The sequence below is a fragment of the Nematolebias whitei genome, chromosome 10 (genome assembly GCF_014905685.2).
Source record: "Nematolebias whitei isolate Nwh7 chromosome 10, NemWhi1, whole genome shotgun sequence".
Taxonomy (NCBI): Eukaryota; Metazoa; Chordata; class Actinopteri; order Cyprinodontiformes; family Rivulidae; genus Nematolebias; species Nematolebias whitei.
This window is the reverse complement of record NC_056507.1, coordinates 47,278,189-47,289,483: the sequence shown is the minus strand read 5'-3', so window position 1 is coordinate 47,289,483 and position 11,295 is coordinate 47,278,189.

Genomic DNA, 11,295 nt, shown 5'->3' with positions numbered 1-11,295 from the left:
TGGAGACTTGGAGGGCGTCGACCCCTCTGGAGACTTGGAGAGCGTCGACCCCTCTGGAGACTTGGAGAGCGTCGACCCCTCTGGAGACTTGGAGGGAGCCGCAGATGACGTGGGGACATGGGGAACTGCAGCGGATGGCATTGAGTCCAGGGGAGTTGCAGCGGACGGCGTGGGAACCTGGAGAGCTGCAGCGGACGGCGTGGGAACCAGGAGAGCTGCAGCGTGCGGCGTGGGGACTTGAGAGCTGACAGCAGGCGACGAGGGGACCTGTGAGTTGGCAGCAGGCGACGAGGGGACCTTGGAGTTGGCTGCAGGCGACGAGGGGACCTGAGAGTTGGCTGCAGGCGACGAGGGGACCTGGGAGTTGGCAGCAGGCGATGAGGGGACCTTGGAGTTGGCTGCAGGCGACGAGGGGACCTGGGAGTTGGCAGCAGGCGACGAGGGGACCTTGGGAGTTGCTGCTGCTGACGACGGAGAGGCCTGGGGAGTTGCTGCTGCTGACGACGGAGAGGCCTGGGGAGTTGCTGCAGCAGACGACGGAGAGGCCTGGGGCTCTGCAGCAGACGACGGAGGGACCTGTGGCTCTGCAGCAGACGACGGAGAGGCCTGGAGCTCTGCAGCAGACGACAGAGAGACCTGTGGCTCTGCAGCAGATGACGGAGAGGCCTGGAGCTCTGCAGCAGACGACGGAGAGGCCTGGAGCTCTGCAGCAGACGACGGAGAGGTCTGGAGCTCTGCAGCAGACGGCGTGGGAGCATGGAGAGCTGCAGCGGAGGCAGGAACCGACTCCTCTGCGGTGACGGCAGGAACTGATCTTCTGCGGCGGCGGCGACGGGAAACAGAAACTGATTCTGAGTCTTCTGAGGCGACAGGAGCAGGTGCACCAATGGCGAGGCACTCAGCAGGCGGAACAGCAGCGAAGGTGATGGGTCCAGGAGTCAGAGGAGCAGAGGAGAGTTCAGAGTGTGTATAAGTGACCTTGGGTGTGATGAGAGACCTAATTTCTATTAATAAACGGTTATACTCAGGGAGCTGAATGAGACCGGGACGTGGAACTAAAGATTCTTCCATCAGGGAAAATAAAACATCTGAGCAGTCCGAGTTATTTTTAGCAGAAGTAAATAAATCTAGTAAAGTCTGGTTTATTAGTGCAAGTTCATGGGGTGAATATGTGATTGACGGGCAAGAGTCTTTAACTGAGGGTGTGGTGTCAGGTGTCGCACCCACCGGAAACCTGGGAGGTGGGGCAGCGGAACACGCCCCCACAGAGTCGCTGGGAGAATGCCCAGGAGGCACGGTCAGACTGGGTTGGACAGCCGCGGCATGGTGTGACGGTGGGAGGCCGGATTCCGCCCCCACCAGGAACCTGGAAGGTGAGGCGACGGAACCCGCCCCTGTGACGTCAAGTGGACCGGACTCGCCGAACCAAACAGGAGTGGACCGGAGCTCCCGCGGGACGCTGGACCTCGCCCCCACCGGAAACCTGTGAGGTGAGGCGGCGGGATCAGCTCCCACAAAAACACCGGAACCAACTCTATGATTCTGCTCAGCCGACGAGACCGGGCCGGGCGCCGCGGACTGCCCCCGGGACCGCTTTCTACCTCCCCGGCGACGGCGGGATAGTCGGGGGACAGGAGCAAAACAGAACTCATCCTCGATTTCTTCGTCCTCCCCCGACGTCCATCCCGAGTAGCCGGGCGAGGCGGACTCAGAAACAGGAGCCTGGTGGGTTCTCCGGTGCCGAGCTCTGTTCTCCTCGAGGACCAGGAGTGGAGAGGACAGGATTTCCACCTCCTGGTCATAATGTCCTTGAGGACGGACGGGCCTGGTGCAGAACCCGCCGCACCGGATTGAAGACTTGTTCATCACGGGAGGATGAACGGAAGGCTCGGAGGGGAAAAAGAAAAAAGGTGAGTTGCCGAGAGAGCCCTGCCCGCTGGGTTCTGATGTGTGGTCGGGTCGTAATGTCAGGATTTTGTGGACAGGAACGAACCCAGTTGTGCAGACAGGACTCAACTCGGCAGATTACAAAAATAAGTACAGAGAACAGGAGGCTTATATACAAGGACAAGACAAGACGTGATTACAACAGCTGTGACGAGACAAAGGTGGCACCAATTAAACTGACGAGGAAACACTAGGGAAACACAGACTCAAACAGAAACAGCAAATGGTACCATCCTTACACTCAGGGATGTCCCATCTCCTCATATCTTTTTGTTTTAGCTGCAGAAATGTTAGCGATCTTTCTTAAAAACTGTGCAGACATTGAGAAATTACACGTCTTTGGTACAGAATTAATTATTAGCCAGTTAGCAGATGACACTGCCGTCTTCTTAAAAAACCACAAGCAGGTTCCAATAGTAACTGATCAAATACAATTATTTTCAGAGGCCTCAGGGCTTACACTTAATTTAAAAATATATGAACTTCAGCCATTCATGACACATCACTAAAAGAAATATCTAGTGTTTTAATTAAATCTGAAATTAAATACTTAGGAACTGTTATAACCCAAAACCAAGAATCAACTGTAACAATTGAAAACAAATCAAAGAAAGTAAATCCAAACTTAACTCACGGCTCCAACGAGACCTTTCTATATTGGGACGAATTCACTTAACAAAAAAGTAAAGTTTGTCAAGATTAATATACGCAACTTGTAGCAGCGCTGTTCCAAATAGTTCAATTAAAACCATCAATCAAATGAATTCATGTGGAGAAACAGACCACACTACCTGAGAGACGGTCACATGGTCAAAGAATATAAAGATGGTGGGCTGAAAGGAACCGACCTCGAGTGCCTCAACAGAACCCTCAAGATTAATTGGTTGAAATCCTGGATCAAAAATTCTGAAACACTTTGGTATTGTGTCCCCAATTATATATTTAACAAAAGAGGTGTTCTAAAACTAATACTTCTATCTGATTTCAATAATCTGCCCATCAAATATCAGAGTTAACAAGTGTTATTATACTGGAAAATGCTCCAAGTACATAATTACTCAGCACACCCCACTCTCATATGGAACAACAGATTCATACTGTATCACAATAAATCATCATTTTACAAAGACTGGATGGAGAAGAACATTTGGAGTGTTGTCACTTAATGGACGTTAATGGTTACATGTTAAACTGTGAACAATTCTGTGCAAAGTATCAATTCTATCCCCCAAAGTTGAATTTACCAAAACAATTTATTAATCAGACTCAAAATATAATACTATATCATCCTAGAACCCCACATTTACCTAATCTACACTCTAAAAAGAGAATAGTTGATCCAACTTAAATAAATTATTTCAATTGGTAACAGGTAATAAATTAACTTGGATAAACTTAATTGAATTAAGTTTAACTTGACAAATTTAAATCAGTTTTATTCAAATCATTTAGTTTATAAATCCCTCAGACTTAATTTTATGGAAAGTCAAAATGAACGATCCAAACATACTGATGTTATACTTAAACTACAGCTTGAACATAAAAAAATCTAATGACATGTTTTAGCGTGTTGCTTTAGTTTTCTAGTAAGAGTAAAATACTTTCATGGTAATCAGAAATTCAAGTTAGCTTTAAAAAAACAACAAAAAAAAACATTTCACAAATGAACCATTTTACTGTGAAAACAATTTAAACTCTTGAAGCGTTTGCTCCACAGCTCCTCCTGCTCAGAGATCCAGCTTTGTAGAACAAGTCAATAACAAAAAAAGATCATCTCCTAAAATGAAGTGCACATCAAAAACAAAACCCAGGAACACATTTTACTCTGCAGGTGTTACTCACGTGCACCACGTCCAAAAGAAGTTCAAACAGTCCAGATCCAAACCTCGTAGAGCTTCCAAACATGCAGCTCTCGTGCTCAGTCAAGACAGAAGACCATCTGTCCTGTGGCACGTCGGTGTCTTCACTGCGAGTCTGAAGTCTTCCAAACAAACGTGACCTCTGGGAGACGTCTCGTGCTGCTCAGGTTGCATGAAGATTGTTTAGAAGACCTCGTATATGAAGGCAGAGACTCTGGATGAGCCGGGTTCAGAGCGTATATCAAGTCCAGAAGCAGCGCCCGTGTGAGCGGCTGAAGTCAGCTCATGCAACACGTCCGCTCCTTCAAGGACGATGCTGAGGTCTTCTGGAGGTTCCTTCAACTCCTCTCCCTCCTCCGGAATCACAAACACTGACATGTGACAAGTTTGACTTCCATCTGAGCTGCTCTGCAGTGACGTGAACAATGTGTTCAAACTTCAAGACTGTAATCTTTGACGACAGAGTTTGGAAAACTAAATCCATGGAACTGAAGAATAAAAGGACAAGATGTGCGGCTTGTGAAGGAAAAGAGGTTGAAAACAACTGAAAGACCCTTCACGACTTTTACAAGTTCAAAACCACATGACAAATAACTGAGTAACACAAAGAGCCTTTTATAATGTTTGTGTAAGGAAAACAGTTCACACACACACACGCACGCACGCACGCACACGCACACACACACACACACACACACACACAGACTAGCCTTACCTTGAGGTCCTAGAGCACTGATGAGCTCAGGACGCTGCAAAAAAAATATGAGCAATTTTTTGTGTCCTTTGAGCTCTCAGAATGGAGCGTCACAGCATTTTTACAGCACTCTGTCTGACAGCGGTGGTTACACTGACTTTTCATGTGGTTTAGATGGACAAAACAACCACTATGGGGTCTTTAAAAGGCCAATTATGTCACATTTAAAACCCTCCTTGTCATAATGGCGGAGTGTACCCAGAAAGAACGGACTGAAGGACAACAGACTCAGGATCATAAATATATAGTATGACACATCCTGAGATATATTCATACATTAAACGGGTTCACTCATCTTTCTGGACTGTGTGATGTTCGTGCGTTGAATTCAACAGAAATGTGGACGTGAGACGTTAATTATCTTTGACTCACCAAGTGAGTGGGTCATTTATTAACAGAATCAAGTTTAACACATCACACATTTACATTAATTTGGCAGAATATGAAAACAACAACATAATTAATCAGCTTTTACAACCAGGAAACCATACGGCCATGGTTTTCCGTTGCTTCACCACAGACATTAATGAAAACATCTGGATTAATTGTCTAGCAGAAAGGAGAGTTTAAAGATGGAAAATTGAGATTTATCTTACAGAGAGATGTGTGAGGGAATTTATCTGTTTTAACCAGAACGTGCACGCTCCTTCAGAACTCAGCTTGTCCCAAACAGTACACTTTCGGTGAAGGTCGACTTTTACCTTTTCTGAAGATAGATCAGTTCCGGCGTGGAGTCTCACTTCCAACCACTGTTCAGCGACTCAGTGAGAACAGCCAAATACCTAGAGAGCCGTGCGAGGTTATCCAAACAGAAGTTATAATTCCCAAAATCGTCTCTGGTTCAGCTTGTTTGGTTTAGCAGCATCCATGAATGCCTGCGTTTTGCATTCATGCACTCCCAAACTCCCTGCACTCTGGATTCCACAACTCTTGAACTCTACTGTTGAACTGGGAAGTTGCCACATTTAAACGGGCTATACTTCCGGTTCATTTGAGAGCTTTTTGATTGGTGGATGGACCAGAACAGAGGTGTGGTTTGTGATGTAAGGTGTTATGGAAAGTCAAGGATTGTTTAAGAACAGACAGAAAGATATCATGGAAAAACCAGACTTCGTGGTGCCACCTCTCCTGTATCTTGCTGTAAAAGTTAAACATGCCATTTCTTTTCAGTAAACTTTCTAGTTGACCGAAGCTTGAACTTTAACACCCTTACAACTTTGCTCATTGAAGACAGAAAAATCAAGAAATTGAATCATTACTCTCTAACGTTCTCTAACTTGATTTCACTTTGAATTGAGGACTAAAAATCATTACTACTGTTTAAGTAAATAAAAATGAGTAGTTCACTTCAACATGTAAACATTGTTTGAACTAACACAATTTGATTATCAAAACATTTGTAAAATAGTAATGATCATAGAGAATTGTCTTTTCTACTTGATTAATTCAAGACAGAAAGTCTCAGGATGGGTCAAACTGTATTTCTGGATTCAAATCAATGAAATGACAGTTTCTGTCCATCTGGTCAGTTTTGACATCAGGTCAAGTTCACTACAAATAGAAGGGTGATTTATTTTACAGTGAAAAATAATAAGAACAACAACAACAAACAGTCTTATATTCACAGGAGCTGAAACTGGAAAATCCCTGGAAGGGAAAGGAGAGACGATTATTGGTTGGAGGATGGATGATATGATACCATACCATACCATACCAATTTATTTATAGAGCACTTAAAACAGCAACAAGGCCAACCAAAGTGCTGTACAAAAGAACCAAACATGCACAGCGGACAGGAAAACATAAAATAGAAATACAGATACAAATAGCAGCAGAAGCTAACTAAAATGGCCAACAGAGTAGAGAACAGACCGGACCAAAACAAATCACACCGTGTTAAAGGCAAGCGAATAGAATTGGGTCTTCAAGCGAGACTTAAAGACTGAGAGTGTGGTAGCCTGCCGGACACTCAGTGGCAACTCATTCCACAGTCGTGGACCTGCAACAGAGAAAGCCCTGTCACCTCTGAGCTTACGACGGGTTTCTGGGACTGAGAGAAGCATCTGGTCTGCTGACCTCAGAGAGCGCGGTGGGACATATGGCTGCAGAAGATCAGTGAGATAGGATGGGGTGGAACTGTTCAGTGATTTAAAAACGTACATGAGAATTTTGAAATGGATCCGAAGGTGAATGGGTAGCCAGTGCAGGGAGGCCAAAACTGGCATGATGTGCTCTCTATAGCCTGTACCAGTTAAAAATCGGGCTGCAGCATTTTGGACCAGTTGTAGACGAGCAATGGAGGACTGACTGATTCCAAACAGAAGTGAATTGCAGTAATCAAGCCTAGATGTTATGAAGGCGTGGATCACTGTCTCAAGGTTCTTTTTGGAGAGTATAGGCTTCAGCTTAGACAGCTGTCTCAGCTGAAAAAAACAGGATTTGACCATCATGTTTACGTGACTGTTGAGTTTTAAGGACGGGTCCATTATCACCCCCAGATTAGTCACCTTTTGTTTCTCTAGCGGGGCTAGAGAGAAAAGGTCAATGTCATGGTTCATGAGTGAGCCACTGGGATGGAACAGCATGACTTCAGACTTCTTCTCATTGAAGCTTAAGAAGTTTAAAGCCATCCAGTCCCGGATGTCAGCCAGGCAGTCAAGAAGAGGCTGAATAGAGCGTGTGCCTCTGTGCCTCAGGGGGAAGTAAATTTGGCAATCATCGGCATAGAAATGAAAGGGTATGTCGTGTTTGCGGAAGATAGCACCTAGTGGCAGCAGGTATAAAGAAAAGAGAAGGGGACCGAGGATGGACCCCTGTGGTACCCCCCACTGGAGTGCGGTCGATGCCGAATTAAAATCTTTGATATTGACACAGAAGGTTCTGTCAGAGAGGTAGGACCCAAACCATTTAAGGGCTGACCCTGTGATGGTCGGGAAATGACAATATTCTTCTTACTGTAAATGACAGGTGGGTGACTCGAGGTGGAGATGTAACGAATCCAAATTCCAGTAAGAGGTCCATGCACGGGTGGAGCGTGGAGGTCGAGGCAGGAGGGGTAGTAGTAGTGATGGTAGTATGAAACAAAAGCTTCAAAACATGCTTCGAACCACTGCTTCAGAGCCTGTTTTGGTGCGGAAAAAGTCACGTGACTTCCGAAACACAAACTGTTTTGTTGTCGGAATGAATTGCTTGACTGGTTCGCGGTCCAAACAGCTGATTCCCTGGCACTGACTCGTTCTGACAGGAGACAGGTTGAGACAGTTTTGAATTGAGAGCTCAACACTATGAAACAGCTGTAAAATGTTTGCAATGTGTTTGGAGTGTTTCTGCTGTTAGTTGAAATAGAGTAATTATGGAGGCAGCCAGGAAAAGAGGCCGTTCTAACCAGGGCCACATTAACACTTCACTGTACCCTGGGCAACAATCTTCAAGGGCCCCATCATCACCATAATCTGTCAAAATACAGAATAAATTACCATAATACACAGCAAATATACTTCAAATTCTAACTATCAAGTGTATTTTGATGTATAAAAATCCAAATGCTCATAGAACTATAAATGCTACAATGTTCTCTTGTTGATGCAAATCATCAAGACTGAGTTAAGATGAACGCACTTTGACCACCACATGACACCATGTGTACTTCTTTAGCAACGTGTTGGCCACTGGTGTCAGAAGCATTTGTAATGAGGGGGTCTGGGGGTCCTCCCCCAGAAAATTTTTAGTAAAGTAGATTCAATTTCCTGCATTCTGGTGTATTTTAATAGTTGTTAAACATCTAGTTTTACCTACACAAGTAAACACGATTCAGTAACTATTTTAGAGCTAATGGCTCAACAAGAAGTAACCTGACCAACAGTTGATTCAATGAATTAAAAATATTATATATTCAAAGGTGACGATTTGATGCCCACATTAAAATTAAATGCCTGTAACTTAGTTGACTTCAAATGAAATAAGATTATCAATGAATGTTTGTGACAAAGATTCCTTCAAGAAACCTCCCAGTATAAATCATAAAACCAGTATGACTTTTGCTCATTCTAAATTTGTCAAATGGCCTAAATCTCCTAAAGGGAAGGAGAATAATTTTAAAATAATAAATAAGATATATCCTGTAGCCATGGTTCTTGAAAGAAGATTTAAATTTGAGGTTGATTTGTGTGTCTTTTGTAAATCACAACATGAATCCCTCCAGCATTTTTTATTTATTTTTTTATGTCAATACAAAGTGTTTGGTCAGACATCAGAAACTGGATTAATCTCAAATTTAACATTCCTTCTTTTCATGCTGATGCCGTTTTACTTTATGTGATAACTTAAACTTAGTTTTCTCTGATGTCATAAATATAGTCATACTTATAACAAAGTACCACATTCATTATAGTAAGAGGAGAGATAATAAGTCCTCCTTCCTGTTTGATGAAAGATGTGAAGTCATATTATTCTTCATTATGTAGAAAACAAAACTACAAATCATCTCACAACAGATACAAACTTATTGTTTTAATTAAAACAATGTTCTTCATATGTCACGCTCCTTTGTTTTTATTTATTAATTTTTTATGTTTATTTTTTTCTTTCATTATTTTGTGAAATGTAGTCATGACAGCCTTCTTGAGTTTGTATTTGTATCTTGTTGCATTGTTCCAATTTGTGTTAGTAAAATTCTAGGAAAAAAGAAAACCTGACGGGCTTGTCAGCAGGTAAGGGGCGTCGTCGATTGGTCATTTGCTGACACGCCTACTGGATTGATTGACAGGTCGCGCCGTGCAGGATCCAACTGGTTAAAAAACAAATAAAGGAGATGCAGCAGCATCTGTCTGCAGCGCAGGGCTGCAGCTGATGACCACATCCTTTGCTTGTGCCCTCACTGCTCTGGGCCCTTAGAGATCGTGGCCCCTGGGCAGTGGCCCGTAGGTTAATGTGGTTAACATGAGGCATGTTGGTTCTAACATGTTGGTTCTAACATGTTGGTTCTAACATGAGGGAACACTTCATTCTGCTCATGATGAGGTGGTTTTAAATGTCAAAGAAGTTATAGTAATGTTCAGCAGTGAAGACATTCTAGCTGTTTGTTACTTTTCTTTTTTTAGACATCCTATTTGTTCAAAAAAATTGTAATAAAAAAATTCTGTATGACTTTTTATAACTGTCCATTGTTGTCATCATTCTTTGTTGAAATCAGGTCTCTGTTGTAAATGAGTCCTGGAGGCTCAATGGGATTTACCTGTAGAAATAAAGGTTGAATGAAAAATATATTATCTAACCCATTTAACCCATGTATTTCATATAATTACAGTAAAATGATGCATGTGATTTTAATAATCATATATCAGTATGGGATCAAATAAACTTTTTTATTTCCATTAGTGTATTTGTGCAGGTGCAGTGTTTGGTGTGTTCACCTGAACTGAAGCATCATGGGAACACCTCCTCTGTGATCAGACACTTCAGCTCCAAACATGGAGATGCTGGAGACGTCATTTCATTGATATTTTAAGAATGATAAAGACTCAGACTACAGTTACACAAGCACAATACCATTGCAATATTTTTATTAAATCTCTTCAATGCACATTTATCAATCTTTATTCAAACACATGTAAGCATGAATACATTTTCAAACCAGACAACATAGAAAGTTGAATTTTAAAAAAGCTGTTTTTTATCACAGTAGTTTCTTTAACACTAGTCACTGAAGTTCTTGGTGTGTGACACTAAAAGCAAAATGCCTAATTTGACAGCAGCGTTGCAAAATGCCACAAGAGGTCAGTGTAACTGAAGCTTCAACAAACGAACCCATTTTTGAAACCATTGGCCCAACTGGTTCAATGCTTCATAAAAGCTTCCTTTGCTCATCACTAGGTAGTAGTATGGCTGGAGTCCACGAGGAGAAACTTGAGCTCAGGTAAGTACAGATCCATCCACAGGTTTGCATGAAACTTCCAGGACTGGAGGCGCAGGAAAAACCAAGGTCTGTCAGAAGCGAAGACGACACTATTCAAAGAATATAACTAAACACTTGAAAGGCCATGAGCACAACTACCCTCAACAAGATATGCTCCGCGTCTGCAGCTTCATACAGTCCTGGAGGTAATTATGGAGATGGCCAGCAGCTGAGCGTGATTAACTCTGCAGCAGGAGCTCAAGCGTCTGTGCAGAGAACACACTCAAACCACTACACTCCTATAACGTCTAACACACAACTTGACAGCACGCTGCATTAGTGGAACTGCTTTTTATTAACAAAAAATGGGCACATACTGTATTTATATTCACTTAACAAAACCACAAATGTTTCAAATAAAATAAATAAATATTGGTTAAATATTTATAAAACAAAATTGCACTGAGTTACAGGGTTCATCACAACCCATTGTAAATTAAATTGACTTTCAAGTGCTATGAATTTCTTTGTAAATATAGCCATTCATTGAAATGTAAATCAAAATGTTTCACCATCCAGCAACAGACAACAGACTCAACCTGACCTACAGAAACAGGTGTATGTTGTGTACAGTCCTTTGCACCCTCTTGCTGCTGCACCGTTTCACAAACTGGAACTGCTTCCTCGTCTTCATGTTGGTCGATTGGTGTAACCAAAACCTGAGGTTCAGAGACTGCTCCGAGGTCTAGGAGAGACTGCTCCGAGGTCTAGGAGAGCCTGCTCCGAGGTCTAGGAGAGCCTGCTCCGAGGTCTAGGAGAGCCTGCTCCGAGGTCTAGGAGAG